The sequence below is a fragment of the Pygocentrus nattereri genome, chromosome 25, assembly GCF_015220715.1.
Source record: "Pygocentrus nattereri isolate fPygNat1 chromosome 25, fPygNat1.pri, whole genome shotgun sequence".
Lineage (NCBI taxonomy): Eukaryota > Metazoa > Chordata > Actinopteri > Characiformes > Serrasalmidae > Pygocentrus > Pygocentrus nattereri.
In genome coordinates, this window is record NC_051235.1 from 15,695,346 (window position 1) to 15,721,604 (window position 26,259).

Here is a 26,259-nt window from a genome sequence, read left to right on the forward strand (position 1 = left end):
AGAAGAGAGGGGGGAGAGCAGGGATGAGAGGAGGCAAAAGAATAACAGAGTTCAAAAGAGGCAGAAAGGAAGAGAGAGAACAAGAAATAAAGGAGAAAGGGAGAAAAGAGGCAGAAAACAGCGTGCAACAGAAAAAGAAAAAAAGAGAGATGGAGGAAAAGAGATTTAGGAGAGGAGGGGGAAACACAAATCAGAAAAGAGAGATGGGGCAGAGAGGGAAGACCATGAAACAGAAGAGAGGGAAAGGTAGACAGAAAGAGTGCAAGAAAGAAAATGGGGGAAGGGAGAAAAAGAGGGGGGAGAGAGAAAGATGGAAAAAGAGAGACAGAGAGCAATCAACAGTATATGAGGGAAAATGAAGAGAATGAGAGAGAGAGGGGAAGACAGAAAGAGGGAGTGCAAGAGAGCAAGAGGGCAAGAGAGACAGACAGAGAGAGAGGCCCTAGGGACACACAATAGCCTGCCAGCTCTTTCAGTACAGTGCTTGCTATAAGAACTCAAGCCAAGTCTATATCAGTCTGATACGCTGAGCAGCACATGCACGTACAAACACACCCCTCTTCTTATGTAACGCCATCCAAATCCAACACAATCACAATCAGTCAGCACACAGAGAAGGAAGTATAATGATACACATGGTAAAATGGATTAAGAATGATTGTTTATCATCAGTAATTGGATATCGTCTGCACCGAGACACAGAGAGAGATGTTCTAAAAAAATGTTAAAAGTAAATGAGAGAAAGAGAAGGAAGAGTCCACACCCTCTCAGAACCAACAAACTTTATCTTGTTCACTGAAGGAGAACCAACAGCCAAAGAATCAACATCTTAATCCACACTAGAACTGTAAAACATGCACAGAATATCATATGATAGAGTCATAAATGTAAACACATTTCAGGACACCCACTCTGAGAATGTTTTGCAGTCAGAATGAGCGGTAAAATGCTATGATACTGTTATCACAAGAAATTACGTCACAATTAATATGTAGTAGGTCTGTGCTTTCACTATACTGACCTACTGCATGTTTCACTGAAAAAACAAAATTTAGTCGTGGCTCTCAAGTGGTATAGTTATCTAAAGCTAAAGTTACAGTGCAATGATTCTCAAACGGACTGAGTCCATGCTGACTGGCTCTGGTCTGCATTAGGCCTGTCGCGATAATTACATTATCGACTTATCGTACGATAATTTTTTTAACCGCTATCATTTTTGCCTATGTCGATAATTGGCCATTGGGTTTCCGCGCAAATTTGTTTACATGAGAATTAACCGCAACTACGTTAGATTTCAGAAAGTCACGCAGTGCTGCTCTCTCGAAACCCTCTCGAAACAGCTCCAGCAAGAACGTTTAGAGTCGTCCAGGCCAGATGGACTTTGTTTCAAAGCCACATTCCACAGCTCCGGTGTATTTTGGCTTTAAGCCAAATGAGCGTGGAGAACCCATCAATGTGAACGAGCCAGTATGTCGACTTTGTTTCAAAACTGTGTCAACGAAAGCTGGAAATACAACTAACCTGAGGTCACATTTAAAGCACAACCATCCAGCTCAGTTTTCCGAGCTGAAAACAAAAACTTCAGCTGGAGAGGGGTCTTCCCGAGCTGGAGAGGGGTCTTCCCGTCAGGTGGCTATTACGGATGCCTTTGCTCGGCAGTGTAAATACAAACGCGATAGCGCAAAATGGCGCACACTCACAGATAGTGTAACTCGCTATATAGCCAAAGAGATGCTGCCGTTAAATCCGGTCGAAAAGCAAACATTTATAAACTTTTTGTGAATTTGTGATTCGTATCACTGTGATTTATAGCATATACATATATGGTCAGATAAGAGAGACTCCAAGTACCTTTGTGATTTGTTCAGAGTTTAAAAAAGTTGAATTAATGTAAATGTTACTTTAATATTTATGTTGTTACTTAATGTTACAATGCCATTCTTTTGCACTTTTTGTTAAAGAGTTTATTTTGTTATAAAGGTCTGTTTAATATTTTGTGCAATTTTCTCAGAATCCACAGAGCCCAAGTGTGGTTGTATTTTATTTGTTTTATTTATTTGGGATATTAAAATATTTTCATATTGGAAGCCAAATGTCTGTTCTTAATAATAAAAAAGTTCATTTCACGTTAAAGTGGTGTAATTGTACTATTATGCTACTATATTATTATTGTGGCACATTGTCTTAAAGCTCCTTTGGGGAGCCCAGAAGCAAGAAAAAATTCAATAATGGCACTTTAAAATGACAATTTTATCGTTTATCGCAATAATTTCTGGGACAATATATCGTTCTGAAAATTTTGTTATCGTGACAGGCCTAGTCTGCATGTTTGGGGCAGTCAACAGAAATGAGTAGTGTGCATCAACCTGGTCTCAACCTGTCCCAGACTGGGAAATTGGGAGAGTCCAGAGAATTCACAGCGGGCAGGTAGCACTTTGGCCTGGTTAATGAGAGTCAATGTATAAGCTCACATATAAGAACAAGTACAGTCAGATAAAATATGAATGTTACATCTTGGTGCATATCTGTAGCAATTTAGGGGTTAAACCTGCTGCCTCCACCTCAAATGGTGCAGCCCAAATTTGCTAATTGTAATTGAGCCTTGTATAGTGACAGACAGATTAAGCTGAAGTTAGCTTGTTATTCTCATTTCCTATTCCACCTTAAATGATATAGCAGTAATATGCAGATGCCTGTACAGGTGCTTGACTAGTACAGTATTTAAGGTGGAAAGGGAATTGGAATAAGAAGCATCATATATCATCATATATTACAGACAGCAAGGAAATAAATAAATAAATAGATGGCACAGAGAAGAAAAGCATGAAAAGTCTACTTAAGGAGCATAAGGAAAGATCCAAGCAGGAGGGCAGTGAGAAATTGCTAGTATTAGTTTGTAGCATATTGACCATCATGATAATGTCACGATTAAAAATGCGATAGAATGAAAAACTGTATTTATGTTGGCATAACTGAATAAGGAGAGTTCGGTCCATTGAAATAGCATACCGTGAACCTCAAACACTGACCTTAAAGTCAGTTAACTTCTGTTCCATCAACTCATAGCAGACCATCAACAGCCAATGAAAACTGATAGCGTGAGAAATACAGCAGATAAAGAAAAAACATTCACATGATGAGTTCAATCAAGCATCTGTACAACAGTCCAAAGCTACCACACACACACACACACACACACACACACACACACAGATCATATCTCAAACACTGTATTGTACACTGTATTAGCTACTCTCAATGAAAAGATGAATGTTAACTATGGGCAGGATAAGGTACACACAAACCTTTCTGTGGCCTGTCTGTGTGAAAATGTGTGTGTGTGTGTGTGTGTCTGTGTCTGTGTCTGTATATATGTGTGTGCGGCTCTGGTGCTGCAACAGATGTGAACAGCCACAAAGCCCTCATTGACACAGCAAAGGGAAGAGTCCCGCTAGGAGAATAGAAATGGGGGTCTCAATTGAGTCTTCTGCTAGTATTTCACTCTGGCAGCAGGTGCAGTGGAACGTCTTACCAAACAGCTTCACCATGCAAGCAACATTAAAAAATTCAATTATTTTTCTATGGCCAGATAGGAGTTTCACCACTGATGAATCGAACACATCTACTGCTAACATGTATTATACATTAATGTCACAGGCGAATGTGAAGGTAAATGCACATATAACTGCCAAAATGAAACTTCATGGCAAGAGATTTGCAGTCTACATTTTAAACACACTTTCAATCTCTTGTCATACAGAGCCCAATTTTGAACATAAACAAATGGAGCCAATGTGAAATGTAGCTTGTTAGTCGTCATTACAATTGTAAACAAAGGCTCAGGACATTTGTGTTAATTTGATCATTTATATGAAGTAATTTCTCTCCAAATGATCCTGTTACCAGCATATGATGTTGTATATTCAATACTAGGATATGCTCGGGTTCCTATTCCTTTTACAAGACAAATTTCAGGACAATTTTAATAACTGTTTTCATTTTAATGACACGGAAGGTCATCTTAACATGACACAACTAATGACATTCTTAACATTAAAGTCAACAATACCATCCCTAATGACCACTGACTGACCAAAGAATGGTTTATGTGAGAGTGTCAGGCAGTCAATCAATCATCTGATCACAAGCCCCACTAAAGAAGCTGGTGCATTAAAAGTAGCCTAACTCTTCAAGGCATTCCATACACAACACTGTAGCATTACAAACTACAATAGGTATGCTTGGACATTCTAATAGTGCATTAGCAGCTCCAAATATGCAGAAACAAAAATATGCTAAAATATGTTATTGCTTTCACAGTGGCATGAAGGCCCAACTTCATGTTTTTCCAGGATTTCATTAATATTTCCAAAACATTTTTCCAGCACATGCGGCAACATTGATGCTGCATCACCAGAGGCAGAACAACTCTATTTTTGAAGAAGAGGGGTGTTTTCAAAGTACAGCTATGTCAGTTTAAAAGAAAAAAAAGAAATTAAAAGAACCCTTTTTGATGCTTTACAGAACCCTTTTCAAAAAGGTTCTATATAGAACCATATACAAGACATTCTCCATGAAGGAAACAATCCATGAATACAATAAGATATTTCGCCCAAATCCTTCAGCCCTAATGGCTAGCGACAATGCTAGCTGGACAGGGTCAACTGTCACTGTGAAAAATACACAAGTGCAGCACCTCGATGATCCACAAACATTTAAAATGCTAGACAGATTAATCAATTAAATGGAAAAAGTCGATTATATAAATAAGTTGTAGCCCAAGACAGGTTCTTTTATTCTGTATCATGTTTGCTAGCAATAAATTTCAGACATCACTAGCATCATGTGGTCAGGCGACCTTGAATAAATCATCACAATAAAAAAAATAGACCACACTCTTACCATCTTTTAGACATAAAAATATTAATAAACAAACTTAATAAGCATGTACCATTTTCAACAGTACATTAAAAGAAAATACACAAAACACTCAAGCTACAGTGCATGACCTGTGTTCAGAAACGAACATTATTCGCCATTTCAGTGACCCGAATAACCTACTTCATCACAAGACTACATGCTTATTCGAATGGGTGAGCACAGTCAACAACATAAAGTGAGAGAAACAGAGAGGGAGGGAAAGAGGGAAAGAGGGAGGGAAAGAGCAAAAGCAAGCAAGAGAGCGAGAGCGAAAGAAAGAGAGAAAAAGAAAGAGAAAGAGAGAAAGAAATGGAGAGAGAAAGAATGTGAATGAGGAGGGAGAGAGGACAGAAGAGGAGGGGGTTCAAAGGTCTCTCTCTCATTGCTGGATATTAAAGTCTGAAAGGCAGATGCAGATTATCAGTGGAGTGTAAACAGAGGCTCATGCCAGAGAGAGCAAACACCACATACACATCACCTGAGATGCTCACCAGAGCACCACCCAGAAGGATCAACAGAATCCCTGAGGTTTTCTCAGTATCTCTTGGAGGGATCTAAAGTGAAACTCTAAGGAGCTGTAGCATTTCCTGTTGTGATTTTGTATCTGTGCACAAAGTTTTGGAATATGACTCAAAGCCACAAAATGTCACAGACAGCAGAGTACGGACGAAAGAAGCTATTTCAAGTGTAATTTTACTGTGTGCTCTCTGAGCTTTTCAATACTGAGCTGACTACGAGTTTTAAACAACTAAACCCGACAGACACTCTTAGAAAAGACCACACCACGACTGAGAGCACTCTGCCAGGAGAGAAAAACGGAGAGGGGGAGTGAGGGGGCGAGGGGGAGTGAGGGGGAGTGGGCAAAAAAGAGAAAAGGAAAGGAGAAAGATAGGGAGAGAAAGAGCAAGGGACAAGGGATGAGAGAGAGAGAGAGAGAGAGAGAGAGAGAGAGAGAGAGAGAGAGAGAGAGAGAGAGAGAGAGAGAGAGAGAGAGAGAGAGAGAGAGAGAGAGAGAGAGAGAGGAGGAAGATTGAGAGAGTGAGAGAGAAAGAAGGGGATATGAGAAAGATCAGGAAAGAGAGAGAGCAAGAGAGAAAGAGAAAAGAGAAAGTTTGGGGGGCTAGAGGGAGTGAAAGAAGAAAGACAGGGAGAGAAAGAGATGTAGATGGTCATATACAGCAAGTGCACTGGCATTTTGTGGCTGCTAGACTACACAAAGCTTTCACAGCACCGATGCCAACGAGCCGCTTTTATACTCCTATTCTAAAGTTACTATGGCAAAGGAAGAAGCCAGTGGACGAGAGTGAGAGAGAGAGCGAGAGAGCACGCAAGAAAGAGGGCGCGCACGAGCGAGAGAGCGCGCGCAAGAAAGAGAGCGCGCACGAGCGACACAGAGACAGAGACAGAGACAGAGAGAGAGAGAGAGAGAGAGAGAGAGAGAGAGAGAGAGAGAGAGAGAGAGAGAGAGAGAGAGAGAGAGAGAGAGAATAGAGTAGTCTCTCCACACACAGCTGAATAGCAGTAACTGCACTGCTTTGTCTGAATGGCCTTTCCATTTGAATGCAAAGCAATCAACCGGGAAGGAAAAAAAAAAAAGAAGAAGAAATCCTGGCCCATGTTTACTGGCTACTGCCGTCATCGATTCCTGGTATCTTTCAACACAATACACTCAAGCTCCACTAAACCATGAACAATACAGAGTTATGTGGCACGAAACACAAAATGACACGCTAAAAAGCAACGTGTAACAGTGCACATCATCGCTGTCCAAAGAAACACCAGTATCTCCAAAATAGTAACTTTACAGGAGAGGGCAAAAACATTCTTTATTTCAATGTAAGTCAATGGAAAGAGCAGTGTTTTTCACTGGAGAGCAGCGATATGCATAATTTTAGTTACAGCAATTATTTGCAAATATCACTCAAATATAACTGGTTAGAAAGCCAAAAAACTGACCCGTACATCACTAGGTCACAGGTGTGTTAACTACTCAAGGTGCCAAGTCAAATACAGTAATCACTATTTGAATATTTATTGCACTGCATCACAGGAAAGTGGAGAAAATACTTATATTCCAACATTGTTAAGGATATGACTGAGAAGTGATAGCAAGGCTTATATCACTAAATAAGCTAGGCTGACATTAACTTAAGATAATTTATCTATTAGCATGCAGTGCTGTTCCAGTTGCTGTAGTTTTAGCTCATTATCTAAAACTGTGGTAGTCTCCATTACACTACTCATCCAACACAAAACCCTACCAATGTCCCTTGGCTATTTTGGAATATAAAGTATGTTTTGAAATGTGATGTTATAATTTTGTGCTCATAAAATTCAGGCAAAATCCATTCTCTCTTTTTTGGCTGCTGTTTCTTTTGTTCTCTTAAGAATAGTATCAAAGCTAACAATGAATAGGCCATTTTGTTAACAGCTCAATTTCATTAGCTCAATTTCTTTCTCTCTCACACACACACACACACTCTCTCACTGTATCACTCTCACTCACACACATATACACATATACATATATACACAGTGTGTTTTGTGTAGTTGTCATGCTGAAATGTCCACTGAGAAAGCTGAGAGATAGTTTTTTCAACAATGATGCCTTTTTTGTACATCTTATCTTCTGGGACATGCCGGTCTCAAAAAAAAAAAAACTGCTGGTTGAATAAAAGTCAAACTTTAAGTCAAAATTTGTCAGCGGTATGAATAATTTCAGGCCTCACTGTGTGTATATATATATATATATATATATATATATATATATATATATATATATATATATATATATATATATATATATATATATATATATATAAATATATAAATATATAAATATATACACACACACATACACAGTGAGGCCCGAAAATACCACTTGTGTGTGTGTGTGTGTGTGAGAGAAAACTCTTCTACACATGAGCAACCCACCCTTTAACCTGGCTGAACAAATGGTGCCATCATGGTCAGCGAGACATCTGTGATTCTGTGGGTCAGTAATACAGTAATAAACTACAGCTCGGCTCAACGCTAAGCAATGCCATTCATTCTTATAGAAATAAACCAGCCTGTTTCCACACTTGCAGTTTGTGGTGTTGTTTAAAGATGAAAAATTATCTATCAGAATTTCTAATAAAACAAATAAACCAGTGAGAATTTTTCCTGTTGGCCATTTCCTCCACTACCACCATCTAGCTCATATTTCAAAATTGCTTTGAATATTTGGTTTGATTCAGTTTGCTGTTCTCAGGCACTAATGTGAATAAACTGAACAGCAGTTAACAGGAGATCTTTACATTTAAGAGTTGCATTTAAGAGAATTTTTATTCAACTTGTATTTGTCACCAAATCTTTCAAACACTTTTTTTCTTAAGAAAATCTTTTGTGAATCCAACCTATGGTCTCCAACCAGCAGATATAGTAGTTGCCTCTCTATTGAGTGCTTGCCGTGCATCACTCAACTCTGCATTGTTTATCTGTAAGCAGTTAAGCGTTAGATGAAAAGCACTTTTAGGTCAGGTCAGGCAAATCAATTGAGTACCAAAAGTTAAATTATACATGTACTAGTATTCTAATGTCTCACCTAATGTTTTTGTATCCTTGTTGCATTATTTTAAAAGAAAGAACGGACTGCTTTCTCACATCTACAAAGTGTCACCACAAAAAAGTCAAAAAAACAACAGCTTTTCCATTTTCCACTGAATCAAAACAAAAAAGATCACTAAAATTTATCTACCTCAAACTTATATTCAAGTTATATTTGGGCTGGATTATTCTCTAATAAAGGGGAAGCTAGGTAAAGTAATTTGTAAGAGATTTGACTGGTGATTCAATTTGTACAGGATAAAGCATCTGTCTAATTCCCCCAAACTGCCTCAGATGGCCTGGAGTAAAACATCATAAATGTTAAGATTAGAATAAAATAGATCCAATCAATCAACAAAAACATAAAATAGTTCTGTCTTGCGACAGTTACCTTCAGATATTTAATTTCATTCTCCCAAAATCAAAAATGTTTTAGATTACAGCAGATGTTGTTTTGAACATGGAACAGTGCGAAGTCAAGCTCTATTTTAAGAGTTCACCTTGTGTTCTGCTTGAGGTGTCATAGTCTATTATCGGATTTTGTTATATTACTGTGAGGTTGATTCAAATGGGGCTACCATCATAAAAAATCTTTGTTTGAAGAATTATAGGAGGTAATTCACTTGGTAATTATTACACAAACATGCAAAAACTATGGACAGATTTGTACTGGAACAAAATCACTGATGTCCACAGCACCTCCCTAGATTAAACTAATCCAGCTCAAATATGGCTTTAAATTCTAAAAATGATTGTGATACACCAATTACAACCAAATGCTTTAAATGAATGTCATATAAAAGCACTAATGCTGCAAACAATGAATAAAAGCAAGAATGAGCCACTTCTATTATGTAAAGGTAATTTACTATGGGGGCCATGTTAGCATTTCTTAATAAAGTATGATCTACTTTGGTCTTCTGCTCCTTGAAGCACTATATAGCATCAATTAAATTCAGAAGACCATTTATCAACGTTATTTTCATGGATTAGCAGTGCTCATGCCCTGTACAACATATTCGCTGTGAGTGGTCATAACAGGCTCATACATTCATATGTGTGGTATGAAAATGCGTATGAGCAATTGAGTCCATGTGACATGGCTAAAAGATGAGCAATTTGATTAAAATAACTGTACACTGGTCTAAGTTCATGAATGTATGTGATTCATCATGCTTACAGAACACTTGTTTGCAATATTCAAGATTGCTCAGCATGGCCACAGGATGTTCACTGAAAATATCTGTACTTCTAGATGAATAGTGCTATTGTAACTTGGAACACTAACATTTCAGGTTTGCCCATAAAAAGAAAGCAATACCAAAAGCCTTGGGTGATCACCAAAAGTTAACAATACAATACAACAAATATATTGTCCAGCTTTACTGCATTAAGGCAGACTAACAGAATGGTGCTATATTTTTTTTTTTCAAAGCAGCAGTCAGTGATTGAAAAATCACATAATCTGATACAGCCCACCCACAGTATTCAAGTCTACTCAAGTGATGTGGTCACTGAGTACAAGGACAACAGATAGCAAGACAGAAACTGAACTGCAATGCAGAAACGTGCAGAAGTCCCACAAGACTTAATTCTGAATTTTCCATGTGATGCCATAGTGTTGCCCGTTGCTAAATGCTCACCAGTGGCGTGTCAGCGTTCTGGCACAAAGGCTCAATTCTCTATATAATCTGATAACGACAAATTAAAGATTCACAATTTACACTTGTTAACTTTGTGCTCTTTCATCTCCCTTCACTCCGGTGAAATGGACTAATTCGCCCCACATCACACCCCTCCCTCAGAGCCCCAAGCGTGGTAATGATGCCTCATAGATTAATCCAGCTCTTTGATGTCTTTATTGGGATAATCGGATCGCCAACTTCAGACAACGCCCAGACAGCCAACACACAGCTGCATATTACGCTAACACGTTCCTCCTACTGCTCTCAGTTCAGGCTTATAATAGAAGGATGGTGTGCTATAATCAACAATGTCTGACTGATGCTCTGACAGCAAAGAATGACTGTTTTCCCTCAAGTACTTTGCAGCATTGATAACTGAGACTATCACAGTACCTTCCCGTATCAGTTACTGAACTGGGCATTCAGAGGCTGAATGAATCCATGCTTCCTGAGCTCTGCTATGCTAAGCTAAGCAATGTCTTAAAAACCTGACAATGCTTGTTTTGATTGGACTGTTTTGTTCCACTCTAATTATCTTAAATTACATCAGTGACAAGCTTGCACATATTGTAAACTGTGCAATTTCCAGGAAAGAAGCTTACTATTTATTTAGTTTTATGTATTTTGAACTTAAATTTCTGAAACAATCAGAAGCACCCACTGGTGGTAACTAAGCGTTTTAAACTCTAACCATAATAAACAACTAACAAAAACAAGTAAATATATTACAGGTTTTTGAAAAGACAGACGCATTTTTATTTCTACCATAATAACATAGCACTGATCTTTCACGTAAGTGTAAAGCCCACTCACAACAATATTTCATGAAAAGAAAGAGCACAGAGCTTCAGAGAACAAATTCGATTAGCGAAACACTAGCTGAGACAAATCGCTTCTCTTGTTTATCAAACACAGGAAGTGTGGCTGTAAGCTGCTAGTGGCGCGTACCTTGTCGGAAATGTCCCCTCATGCACTTGCCAGAAGTATGCACCCCTACACACACACACACACACACACACACACACACACACACACACACACACACACACACACACACACACACACACACACACACACACACTTTATTTGGTTCAACACAGAAGATAATTTAATCAAATGTATATAAAGAGTCCAGTATGACAACACAGTTCATTAGTCTATGACTAATGTTCCATTTCACAGAAGGAAGTATTGCGTCAGTCATTTTCCCTGTGATGCAAGATGTTTGGCCTTGAAGAGCCTTACAGATCTGCAGTCCAAGCCTACAGATATCTCAAAGGATGCCAATGATTAAAACAATGAGCTGTTATTTACAATATGAACAAAATACTGTATGACACTTACCAATACACTGCTCTATACTGTGATTACAGTGTACCTGCCAATTTACTGAAAATAAATGAAGATGAACCTTTGGTCTGTGCTGGTTCTGATTGTGTTATTTTTAATGAATTGCACAAAGGCTACCAAGTAAGCTGACCAGGATCCTAAAAAGAGATCAAGGTTTTGGTTTAGACACGTGTCGATATTGTTATTAAGGACACTTTAAAATAGTTACTACATTTTAGTCATGCAAGTTCCAGATTTTTTTTTAAACATGCTGAGTAGCTCTGGTTTCACGAGCTACACTGTCACACTATGATCCCATGCATTTGATGTTTGCACAGCTGTTTTACATTGTTATAAGTCCAAGCCCATTTACAGCTCATGTCTTTGGTTTTTGGGGAAATTCAATTAAATTCTACATGGAGTCAAAGATAAATGCCAAAATGTATAATCAACATATTTCCACTAATAATTGTCATTCAGAACACTACACGAATATACTTTATTGTTTTATACATGTGCTGTGTCCTTTTTTGAAATGCAAAATTGTGGTATTGTAAAAAATGAAAATATGTTGGGTAACAATCAACATAAAATTTTTATATCAGCACATGCCTACTCCACACAGACACACACAAACATTAACTATATATTCATTATATCATGTCAGAAAATTTGCCCAATCAGTTATGTCTTTTTCTCTGTTTAACATCTATTTACATGTTTTGGTTAATGTCAAATATATGAGCATGTATGCTAAACAACCTCTAAAACACTAAAAAACACTCTAAAGCACTAAAACACAACAATGTGGCATTTTCTGCTTTGGTCCAGACAAAGGGAACAGCATTACAGACAGAAACAAACCCTAGAAACTCTGTTAAAGGACTGACAGTTTACTGGGCCTCCAGTAAAAGAAGCAACTGTTGAAGGCAAATGTAATGCATCAAAAATCTCCCCGTTATACTCGAAATAGCATATATACTTGAGGTGCATCACAATATTTCTGAGCATTTGGGAAGCTTAAACAGATAATATACACCAGCAAAATGAAGAAATACTAAATTTAAAGGTTATGAAAAAAAAAAATAATGGCATTAGGTTAACATCCAATCCTTGATACTACACAGTTTATGTTGTTTGTACACAGTTGTTTACAGGCTGTCTACACTTGGTCTCTTTTATAATCTCTTTTACAATACATGCAGTCATTTAGTTTTGTATGACATCCATAAAATGTCATCAGAAAAGCTTCCACAATAACAATAAAATTCATTCATATTGACCCCTACTTTTAACTGTTGAACACAAAGTAAAAATATGAGAAAAATGCACAAGAAAAACAGCACAAGAGTTAATTCAGGGTATAAGAAGGAGGAAGAACCATCTCTCATCATGAGGCCAGACCACATCCCTCCCTCACTCCCACTCTCTCCCTCCCTCTCCCAACATCAAAACAGAGCTGCTGTGGACCACAGCTGTGACTGCGTGCCCCAGTGTAACCACACAGGGCAATCACAGAGCCAAAACGGCCACCAATCAGCACAGTGGAAAAAATACTTAACCACAGCAGACATGAGAGGCATATAAAAGCTCATTCCTAACATTCAGACTAGCACAGATTTTGCTGCTTTCTCCGCCGCTGTTTATAACTTTGTTGCCTCTGAAGGGCCATAGACAAGGCTTACAGTTTTTAAATATAAACTGTTAGTTACAGTTCAAGAACTACATTGAAATCAAGGTGTATTATAAAGTAAACAGTGAATGCTTTATCAGGCACTCAGGCCCGGCATAAGGCTTATACTTATTATGAAACCCAATATAAGTTGTTTCTTCAGAATTTAGATAATTTAGTTTCCCCTTTAACTACCCCTGTATCTATTAAAATATCTTCATGAATCTAAATTCATGAATTCATGATTAGCTGGCCATCCACAATCTGATCTCTCCAACAGTTTAAAAAAAAAACAGAAGAGTACATACATTTCAGTCTTTGCATAACTTTTTAAAGAAAAACTGAAGCTTTTGAAATCTGATATCAGTGATGACTGACAAACAACCCGATGACAATGCTTCAGAGCTATTAATAAGTGGTTTGGGAAAAAGAAATAGTGTGCACCAATTTATTTTTAAACAGTTCACTAAATGCAACCCCAATTGGGACGCTGTGTAAAATGTAAAAGCATATGGTATTTTTTACAATAATAATAATAATTTTCATATTATATATATTTTTAGACACTGCCCATGCCGAATGTTTATTGTCCTGCCTTTTGAAAAACTTCTAAAATATTCAATTAAATAACAAAATAACCAAAAGATTACTTGATCACTAACAGTGGACAACACTTTTCTAAGTAGTGCCCTCCTAAAAGCTGTCAGTCCCACTTGATAGTTGAAAAAGATGCCATCTAGTGTAAAAAACAAAAAAAAAAAAAAAAAAAAAAAAAAAAAAACAAAGAAAAAGACATTGATACTATTATGATGCACTAATGCATTATAATCTGAGTGACACACTTGTCAGATTACACTGTGTGGGAGGGTGCGTGTACACGTGTTAGTGTCAGAGAGATATTGAGTTAGCTTGTTGGGGCTGAATGTCCACTTGAGCAATAACATAGGATCTACAGTGTGATACTGTTTGCTCACTAAAACAGCAGACCATCTGCTCTGTGTGTATAGATCAGTCAATCTCCACCTCTCCCTCTTTCTGCATCCTTCTCTCTTCACCTCTCTCCATATCGTCCTGCAATCTTCACACAGCCCTCACTGCAGCTGATAATAGCTGTTTTCATACAGAGGAAAATATGCGCTCTTGAAAGCATGCTGTGTAAGTGCCAGCTGGAGACATAATGAAAAAGACATATTGGAATAAATGTGATATTACATTGTGCTGTAGCTGAAGTTAAATCTTCTTCTTCTTTTGGCTGCTCCCTTTAGGGGTCGCCACAGCGGATCATCTGCCTCCATTTTGCCCTATCCACTGCCTCCTCTACTTTTACACCAACCACGTTTACACATGTTTACAATTGCACTTTACTACTCATTTCTGCTGCAGATAATCATGTTCCCAGCAAGGCACAGCACTATCCATCCATACCACTGTAATTTATACATTGCACTGTTTCTTGATTAATATATATGGTTGTATATATCCCCTTTTGTATTTTTAATGTTATATCTGGCATTCTTAGCAAGGAGCAAAGTAAGCTTTTCATTGTATATAAGGAAACCTGTTTCCTCTGTACATATGACAATAAACACTTTGAACTTGAACATCTCCATGTCCAGCTTCACTACATTGTAGCTTAAGTTAAATAAAATCACATTATCAACAGTTCAAAGTAATCAGTTGTCTACACAGCACAGCTTCCTAAAGGGCCCATGACTTGGGCAAATAAATAAATAAATAAACAAATAAATGAATTTGAATATCTCTCTACTCCCTGAGTAAGTCTCGATGGCTTTGGGGATCAGTGTGAATCAAAACTCGAGTAAGCAGAGTAATTCCAAGTATATTCCAGTGAAATATGTATAAGGTGTAACAAGCAGCACAAGGCTTTCTTAAAACCTACCAGAAGCTGAAACAGGAAGAAAATGTGACTCCAAACGTAAATGTCTGAAATATGGTAGGGGAAGAAAAATTATTAAAACAATCTACATCAAACAAATTTTCTGTCAACTTACTATTACTTGTGAATACTCTGTTCTGTGTTGAAAAACAGCATTTTAAATCAATAGCTGCCAGTGTCTCCTTACAGAGATCTTGTTTTGTAATATTGCAAGCAAAAATGTCCTTCAGGTTCAGCATGGACAGGTTGCTCTAAGCTTGATATTAAGGATTCCATTAAATGAGCCACACTCTTCTGTCCCTTACTGTACGTGCCTGTCTGTCCTTGGCTTGCCATCTTCTTCTGTGGCACCAGTGCATTAAAAAATATATACAATTTCCATCCACACTGCACTTTAAAACTAGCCAGATTCGTTGAGAAAACTGTGAACCTAGCAACCCTGAGTCACGGGAAAAGAAAACAGCACAGTTTTTCTGGTTGCTGTAATGCAGCTGCATGTGTGTAATCATACTGTAAATTGCAGTTTCACTATAGCAGCTGTTTTCACATTGTTTTGTGCAGTTTCACTACACTGGCTTCCCTCCTTGTGTGCTGTCCACTGCCCTTAGTTTTGGAGAGGCGAACACCACAAATCCACCCAAACAAGGCACCCATGTACATATACATATTTACATATATCATTCAGCCTGTAGCAGTTTAGATCCACCCATACACAATAAAAGTTATGAAAGACTTGAAAGAATGAGGAACAATACAAGGCAGCCAATCAGAAGAAAGGTCATTTACATATCAGTCTTAAATATATAATAACAAAAACAAGCTGTTTTATTTAATTTAATTTTAAGAACTAAAGAGATGTTGGATGTTCATGTAAAAATGTACATTGTAAACCCACAAAACATCAGTAGACCTCATGGAAAGAAAAAAAAAAAGAAAGAAAAATTTAGCATATGGTTCCCTTAAAAGCAAAATCTCAAAGGTCATTGCTATTTTGTAATGACTGGGTCTTTTATCATGTAGTCAGCTTCATTTTCCTTTTGCTCCTACATGACTGTCACTTTGAAGAAATCAAAAAAAGGATGTTACAGCTCCCTGCAGAGAGAGAGAGAAAAACTCATTGCTGAATCACCCTCATAAAAAGACACCACTGTTATCCTTAGGAAATAAAGACAATAGCCACATTACTGCACCACAGCGGGGTCATTTTACAGGGGAACTCCCAGCAGTGTAGAGTAGGTGGAGGAAGACAGAGTGTTTCTTTGTGTGTGAGTGACAGAGAAACAAGAAGACAAAGAAAACTGCCACACTAACTGACTTATCAATACTACTTACATTGATATAACCTACAGCACCAAACTTCTCAAAAAAAAGAAAAACAAAAGATGGCAAATCTTCACTGTTCTGTGAAACTTCCAATTGGATGTAACGTATGATGAAGTGAAACAAACTGATTTGCTAATGGCAAAAGAGCAAGTGTGACTGGATTACAATTTAACCCACAAATTAAAAGGTTTAAGAAAATCTGAGAAAATGTGGATGGTTAGTGCTTCAAATGAAATTATTCAAATGCTTTAAATAACACTGCCCCATACTTGAACAAAACGTGCAAACAGCAATTTATTTGTTGGATTTTTAAATCAATAAAGTGGCCTCTGAATACATTTATTAAAAAATAATTCAAAACATTTCACTTATCATTAAATAAAAGCAAGGCTATATATTTTTCATAAAAGTATATTCCAAAAGATTTCCCCACATATCACAACAAAGCTTAACAATATTCAAATTAGGTCCCACACAAATAGAGGAGTTACTTCCATAACGAAACACTGCAAAGGCATGAATGCTGGAATACTCCACACAACAGAGTTAGTTGGTGTCACTGCATGAGAGTTTAACTTTTTTTTTTTTTTTCTAAATACTAAGCTGCAAGTTACAAAATAAACCTGAATCCACACTTAAGTCTGCTGGAAATAGGCAAATACATCCACCTTATTAAAAACATGAACCTTATGCTTCTCCTCACTTTAGGAGTTCCATCTACCATACACTCCTTCTAAAATTACAATTACAGACTGTAGCTCATCTGTTTCACTTGACAGCTTGTCAGTCACACACTCTCCCATTCATTTTTGACCATAGGATCTCTGTTGACCAGGTATTATCTGGGTGGTGGACAAATTCAACGAGAGCAGTACCTCTGACATGTTAGTGGAATGGTAGTGTATGTTTTGCTACTAAGAGTTCACAAAGTACAGCAGTGTTGTCGGAGTTTTAACTTGGTCAGAAACTGGCCACTGATTAAGGGCTAATTGATGACTAATGCAAATGGTCAGTGGTGAACTCTTATTATAGGAGCCAATCCTTCAGTTCACGTAATAACTGACAAAAGCCACAACAACAATAATGCTAATTTGGACTTTCCAACTAGTAGGTTAGCGCTAAGCTAATGCTGGGGCACATAAAAATTGTAGCAATTTTAGATTTAACACGAGACATTTAAAGTTAGCAAAGAACACGTTTCATTTGAAAGTTACAACAGGCATCAGCGGAAGGGAACCTCATCTCTCTATAAAACTACCTCTGCATAAGAAGCAAAAAGTTCTTAAAATAAAAAAAAACTTCTAATGTCACAACTTTTTGTTCCGTCATGACCTTTTGACCTTTTTTTGATCCATTTGTGATTAAATCTGTACACAGTATAAACAGCATCTGGCATTTCCAAACTGTGTAAAAACAAAAAATATATCCAAGAAGTAACTAAAAACAACTAAATTGAGGTTTTGGTTTGACACAGTATATTTTGATCTGCATGTTGCAGCCGTATAGCGCCCAGACAGAGTGCTGCAACTCATTCTCAAAAGGTGATGAGCGTACGACTTTCAGAAAGCCTAGAGGGACATTTTTTACTCATGAAATTGCTTCCACCTATTGCAAATCAAAATGCCACTGGTTGATTCCTCTATCAAAGCCTAAATGCCTTGCTACTCTGCTATCAGTGATCTAGACAGTGACATTCATAGGAAATTTTTCTGCTCTAGAATGTCTCTACGTCCATAACCATCATTTTCCAGTGTACCAGCTTCATAGTGTATTTACCAGTTTTGTTTTGTTTTTTTAATTCTCACAATCTCCACAAAAAAAGCAAATACACAAATATATCCATTCAAACAGACAGTACCGCTATTTAGAAGACATGATGCCCTGATGATCAGCTGTTCTAAATTTACAGACCAGATGCCCCCAATAACCTCTAAGCATATGGAGATCAGATTACTCTGTTTATGTGTGGTGTGTGTATGCATGTTATTATAGTTAACGTATTTTGGTGAACGCATGGACTCATTCAGCCATTATGGTCTATCATCAGCAGTAATTGGATGACTCATCCACATTAGTCTGTGAATCTCTCCCGCTCTCCCTCTCCCCCTCTCTCCCTCTCCCAGCCATTGTCTCTTTAAATCATTTTTTTAATTTTTCAAGTTATTTTCTTTGAAATGTTAAGCCCCGTTTCTCATGTCTGGTTCATATAACCAGAGCCAAGCTTCGCTGATTATCTTGAGCTTAAGTTAGTTATAAACTTAGTCATGTAGAGTTGCTGCAATTCGTCAATGTTATTGACTATATCAACACTGTAAAAACATATCTGTTTGTGTATTCATGGTCAAACTGTTTGAGTATATTTTCTGTGTACATAGAAAGGTGCCTCAAAGTAAGCTCTCCTAACATTAGTATTGTTTATTATAACATAACTGAAATCTAACCACTGTTAAATGACTGTAGTCATTTTAAGTAACTGCAATCAATTCAAATAACTGAGTAATTATAAAATAATTTCGACAAGTCCACTGTCATTCAGTATTCACACCTTTCTCCAATATCTGTTTTAGCACGGAAGGGCATGTTTGGCATGTTTCTATTAAGAAATTCATTACATTAAATTCCGTCTCTTTTTGTTTAGAATAATAAAAATCTCATATCATGTTCACATCATGCATGAAATGCTACAGCACAGCTTTCTAAGATCAGCAGTTGAAAATCCCACTTGTTTTAATGAATTGTTGGAACTTTGTATTATCCAGTAGTTTTTTTATTTTGAGAATGAATCTTTAGACTACCTAATGTATGGAAATAAACTACACTACAGATTAACTGACTGCTAAACAATTGTTACCAGCAGTCCGAATGTAGACACTAAAGTCTGATCCTAGTTAGCTCTAGTTAACGTATTCTCACAAGAGCTCTGAGAGAGGGCATCATGTTGAGCATGGGTCAGCGAGTTTAGGTCAGTGTCCAAATATGTGTAAGTGTTTTCTTCGTATCTAAAGTGAAGAGTCAGAAAGTTACAAAAAAAAAAAAAAAGAAAAAAAAAAGAAAAAACACAAAATGCAATACAGCTCTAGGCAGGTATAAACCAATACGAATCATTCCACTTAGGCTTGATCCTTTTCCAGACCTTGGAAATACTACACAAGGAGATACGAGTGATGTTAAAAGCAATGCTTAACCATTTCTTATGACACTTTTCACAGGCAAAGTTCACAGCGACATATTGAATGAAATTGATTAGGGCTGTGTTTAAATGATATATTGTATACATAATATGCGCACTAACAGAGTGACAGCTACATTAATACTTATTAATTTACTTTTGCTTTAACATGTAATATAATGACATGCATAAGGCATAATTTAATAATATGCGCAATGTATAATTCAGTCACTGTGATGTAAACAAAGCTATTCAGACTGGTTTGATGTGAAGCAATGCATTGTAGAGAAACATACCTACTCAGATCCTCTTTACCATGGCATTGATAGGAACCAGCTGTTGCAATGTCTACATTAATACAGCCATTTTATTTACAATTTATTTGCTAAAATGACCAGTGTTGTTATATAATGGTAAAAAAGAGGTGAATTTAAAACCAAATGTTTTCTATGGGAACTTATTTTGCCTTATAATGCCCTGCAAGCATCTCTCTGCCATTAAAGTATAACAAAAGAGAGTTCAGGTCAAAAACAATGTATCAGACATCAAGTAAAGTATTCTTAACCATTTCGTGTGATAACTTTCTGTGAGTGAGCTTTTAGAGGCACTAAACACTTCAGAAGCCCAGATCACCACTGCAGCAAACGATTCTCTAGAACTGAGTATTTCATGTGTAACTTTTCACTTTTAATAAAATAATAAAATAATAATCATTTTTGCACATGACTGTTCATTGTGTTGTACCACTGATAAAAACTAAACAAAATGATGTTGCTGTGCTGTATGATCTGTAGCCCCTATTAGTTGAACATTTAATTTATTTTTTTATTTCCTCTTTCAAACATGCATATATTCCAAAATACTGACTACTGATTCATGGCTGCTGCTGCTGTGATTAAAAGTGAAGAAAGTTTACTTTTGAGCTTCTCTGTGCTCTAACCATCACCTCAGAGTGAATCCCACCGATTATATATATATAGTTCTTCAAAGCTACCCCAGCAGCATTTCTTTGTACTTGTACTTACCTTATACATTTCAGATAAGCACTGATTTAAAAAAAAAAAAAAAAACTAGTCACTAGCAATAATCGGCTCTAGTACCAACAGTGAATGAATGAATGTATAATTAAATAATCTACCCTTACATCAAATCATTCATGTTGGACTTGTGCATTTCAAGATATCTGACCAGACAGAGTTAAAATGAATGTTTGTAACTTCCCCTTAAGCCACTGATGACTTAAGCTACCATGTTTCTGGGCAAAGACTAAGCCAAGTCCTAGTCCCAACAGTGTTGTCACAGTTACTGGCCACTAAAACTTTAAAATAAGATTAGGTCTAATCTACACCTAGAAAACAAATGTCTATTCTAATCCTACTCACTTCTCCTGGACCTCTCCTTCTTACCTTTTCTCTCTCCCTCTCAACTATCAACTGCCCCCATCCTCCACACCCCCGTCTCTGTGATCTCAAAGCACTCGTTGTGCTTTGAGTGTTCGGGTGCCTGAGTGTTCAATTACGCTGTTTCAGCTGTGTGTATGTGTGTGTGTGTGTGTGGAGAGACACCGGGCAAGCAGAGTGTATCCCATATGCTGAGTTACACACTCGTTCCTGTCTCTGTGGCTATGAGAGAGGAATGCAGAGCCAAAGGCTCACATCTCACAACCACTACACATGAAAAACGTGCTACACTGCTCCCTGTAAGGACACACAGAGCTGCACCTAAATGACCACAATGGAAGTGCTCCAATCTCAAAGTAAAGCGTTAAAACTTTTTAAAGTTGCATGCAAAAGTTCAGTGCATCATAAAACGCCCCACCACTGGCTTTTTAAATATACAGATTAAAATGCATTTCTATCTGTTCCCATCTAAGTTATGGAACCAAAAACAAGTGGTTCACCACCTATTTTAGCAACAACTTCCTCCCTCTCCCTCAAACACTCTAGAGTGGCCTCTTTACACTAGACTGGCTCTTCACATTTCGCCATGTGCCGGGGACATAGACTTCTTTGGTAGATTGGCTCTGCAGTCCACGTCTGTTGTAAACACATGATGCATCACTAGGTAGTATATCATGTACAGCAGCTACCAAATACAGCATTATTTGCGATAAATAAAGCAAACTTTGAGCTGAGAAATAGCTGTCAGATGTCTGCAGTCATTCTAAATGAAGCGACATGTGTACTTTATAAGCATACAGTATATTTTTCTGTAGTTAGCTAAAATTCACAGAACCTTCGATATACACTTTTAAAATGAACTGCTTGCCTCAGAGCTGCATACTGCAGGCCAGGTGCACTGGTAAAAGAGACTCACTTGCCACTTTTTGTGGTTTATATTGCCAATAGGATATCACTAGACTGGGAATATTAACATAAAAGCAATTTTCATAAACACATTATGAAATAATCTGTTTTTTTTCTGCCACTATCTGTAAGTCTCCAGTTCTCAGTAAACCCGTCAAAATTCCGTCTCAATTATGAGGTTTATCAGAACCAATATAATGGTATGCCACAAATAACTATAGACAACACAATAGAAACAGCACAAGCCACAATAATGTTAGTTCCTTCAACTGTGTGGCTGTGAGTCCGAGAAGATTGTCATGTTTTAAAAGAAAATGAAGCATCCCTCGATATCCTCCCGCTGTTCATTTTTTAATTGCATCTGAAGCAGTCCACTTTCTTTTCAAAGCAGCTGACATAAAGGAATCTCCAGGCTTTTGGAGTTCACTTTAGCATAACACAGACCAGGCCAATGAGGCCTGGCTGAGGAACTGTCCAACTTTGTCAGGTGCATCACACAGCATCACAGTCTCCCAGCCTTGTCCACGCAACAAGCTATTAGCTTGAATATAGTGTGACTGCAATATTTGGCAAATTTCAGCAATGTCTGACATACAGAAGGCACAAGTACATGGGATGCATGTATGAGAAATTTGATTAAGCTGAAGTAGGCTCTTTATTTGACATTACCGATTCACCTTAAATGGTGCAACAGTTACATCCAGGTGTCTGTACAGGTGAATGCAACTGCTGATCTATTTGGGCTGTTTTGCAATACTGACATAGGTTTATCTATATATTATTCAGTTTTGCTTTTACCATCTTGCAAAACAAACATATTTAATGTTTACTTTGTTGTTAAGTGGTTCCCACAATATGCCACAGTTTACCTACAAAAATGTAAAGGTAAATTGAAAAAAGGTATCCATTTAAAAATATGCATATACTGTAACAGATTTATACTGTAAAACTGTCACATTTTTGATCGGTTGTTTTTTAGTTTTAAAGGCCATTTGCCACAAATGAAACAAACTGTGGGTGTGCTTGAGGGGGTGGATGGTGGTGTTTGCTGATGTTTAAAGGTTCTATCAGAAGAGAGAAAAATAAAGATGACATTTGTAAAAGGCTGTAAAAGGATTAAATTAATAAGGAGGCACTATCACAGGAGACCCTTTCTCTCACACACACACGCACACACACGTCAAGAAGTCCATTAGTTGATTCTTCCTTTCACTGACTTCCTGCAACCTACAGAAATTTATACAGACTTTCACTCCCTTCTCTCTCTTTATCTGTACCTACCATTTTCTCTCAAAAACGACAATCTGAAAGCAACCTTGAGATATTCACAAGTGCGCGCGCACGCACACACACACACACACACGTGTGTGTAGGTGTGAGAATAGAAGGAGAGATGTGGTATTAAGCAGCCCATTTGTCTTTTCTTACCCTCTTGGCCCAACATTGTAACTTTGCCTGCTGAGTGTGAGACTGTATATGTATGTATGTGTGTGTGTGTGTGAGGGCTGTATGTTGATTATTAGCTTAGCTGTAATGACAGTGCTGAAACAGATCATTAGTCACCCACCTCTAACACACACACACACACACACACACACACACACACACACACACACACACACACACACACACACACACACACACTTGCTGCTCTCTGCAAGACCAGAGATCTTGCCAAGCTCTATAAAATAAAACCAAATCTTGATACTACACAAGACAGATGGCTTCCCCACCTCTCTCACAAACACACATACACTCTTATTGTAAACCAACTCCCACCTGCTGGGACAGAATCTGCTTGTTTTGCTTATTTAGAAACTTATTAGCTCACGTGGCATTATTTCCAGATTTCTTGAAGTATTTTAAGAAACGATCATATAAACACGCAGAGAGAAATGCTACATTTTTCTTGATTGAATCAAACACAGTTTACATTTCCACTTTTCTCCTGAAGGATGGATGTGACTTTCTACTTCTATTCCTACTTATGTGCATTCTTGTTAAAAAATGGTAATTTGTGACAAACTAAATAAAAATCTTTGAATTTTTTTCTTTGTTAGACAATATGTTTTAAATATCACATGCATGCAATAACAGCATTTAGAAATTGCATCAATAAAGGAAAAGAGTAGATAATGCAGCAGCCACTTTTCTGCAATAGCCTTACACATGAACATTCTACTACCACACAGGATAAATACAGAGCTAAAAACATAACAACTAACAATACACACAGTGTGAGTGTGTGCCATTTGAGGCAAGACTTTTTTTAACAGGACTGAATCAGATTGATTCTGTTTTTCTATTTCCAATCCAGAATACTCTGCTGATAGCGGACCAATATTGATATCCAGGAATAGCAGTATGCCACCTCTAGCATCTGCTGTAATGCTTTCAAAGCTTAAAGCGTATTAATAATAAGGACCAGTAGGGCTGGTGTCAAAGTTCAATGCTTTTATGGTACCAAACAAGTTACTGAATACTACAGAGTATTGAAAAATTCATCCAATACTATATTTCATAACTCAAGCAGTTGATCTCATCATCAGCATCAATGAGCTAAATAAGCACAGTTTTTCATAGATTGCTGATTGGCTGTGTAAATTATTGCTTAGTCTACAAGCCCTTGCAGTTAGTAAATATGCTCACTTATTGCATTTCTCTGGTTTAAACTGCACTTACTTTTGGCTTGTCATTGAAGTGCCATACTGAAGTATCAGTATTGGAGTCCAAGTATCGGTATTGGTATCTGCATTAAAATGATACCCAGTCCTAGGGACAAGTTATGTACATTAACATGTAAATTAATATGTAATATGTTAGTCACTGCCTGTCATTTCCAAATCTGAATAAGGTCATTACATGCATGTGATTAGACAAGTTAAGTACAAGTTGGCATGTACAGACAGGACACTCAAAGCCAAGGCCTGCATGTGCAATTTCCTCCACTCCCTACTTTCACCATACCTTGTGTGAACAGCTTTCAAAATAGACCAAGTCACGCTTTCCTTTTGTTTCTTTTGTTTGAGTTTGGGAATCTGGTACGCTTTGGTGAACAAAGTACAGTGGCTAAGACACCTACATCTCTAGCCTAACTGCGGGCAATATAACTGTGGTTTATGCTTAACATGACAAACAATGTTACAATACATAACTATAGTAGTTAAAGAAAACTGACCATCCACATATTTCATTGCATAAGAGCATAATTAGTCTATATCAATTAGATTTAGAGCTGTGCATGGAACTGATGTTTTAACTTAGACTCCAAGTTTTACTGCAGAAAACCCAATTATCGTGAATTGTATAGTGTATCAGGATCTCTCTTCATCTCTTCAATCATAACTTTATATTTTTGTGTTGTCACCCTCTCCTAGTCTAGCCTAAGCAGTTTGTAACATTTCATGCATCCTACAGTTAAACAGCATTCAGTTAACAATTTTCAAAGCAATATAGCCCCAGCAAAAAACATGGAGAAAGCCGCTCACAAAACACAGTCCTCCTGAATGTTAAAATCAGAAGAGTAATGTTCTAGGCCCTAGTCAACTTTTTTTTTCCAAAGAACTGTTAAGCAAAGTTAATCATTCTAACACAGAGCACGAAGGAACACACAGTGTTTACACTAATGTCTCCTTCAGTCTGAATGAATAGCTTTAACTGAATGATTCTATTGCATCACTTTACCAGCATCTAGATGTTGCTCAACTGGAATTTTTGATATGCAATTCCCAGCTTCTTGTTTAATAACACTGATTATTGCAGGTAAAACAACTGCTGCAATGCAAGGAATGTTTTGGTTCACAAACTACTAATCACATTACCTCAGCATATTCATTGGAGAAGAGTAAGTACTGCCATTTGGGCTTGCAAGTGCCAGACAGGCTGGTGGAAGAAAGGAGGGAAGAAAAGTTGTGTGCAGTGTTTTCATTCTTCATTCAAAGGACAACACAGAAAATAGCATCTTTCAAGACCCTGGACCTCACACTCAACCCTGAACAGGCATACCTTGCACTACTGAGGAATTCTGTCAATAGGAGAGCATTTAGAGTTTAGATGTGATTTGAACAGTAGTACAACTGTGAGTCTTGGTCATTGCTTTTGCCTTTTTTTTGTAACTACCTAATGTGTGTTTATTACTATATGCATCAAACCTAGATAAAGTAAACACTAAATAGCTGACAAATAACTTGGTCCAATTTTTCCAGTACATCTTGAGATTTTTTTTGGCAAATGTTCTCTGTAAAGCAAAATACATTGAGATAATCTAATTTCTCACTGTGGAAAAAAGACAGAAAGCTAAAAGAGTAGTCCACATAACCAAAACATACTTTATTTAAGAAATGTAACACTTTCTAAAGCGTGGACAGTAT

At 37.3% G+C, this 26,259-nt stretch overlaps 1 protein-coding gene across 3 annotated transcripts in view; it reads right to left on the reverse strand.

The window, feature by feature from the left end:
- Positions 1 to 26,259, reverse strand: part of adcy7 (adenylate cyclase 7) — a 102,602-nt gene that overhangs the window by 57,421 nt on the left and 18,922 nt on the right. The window lies entirely within an intron of this gene.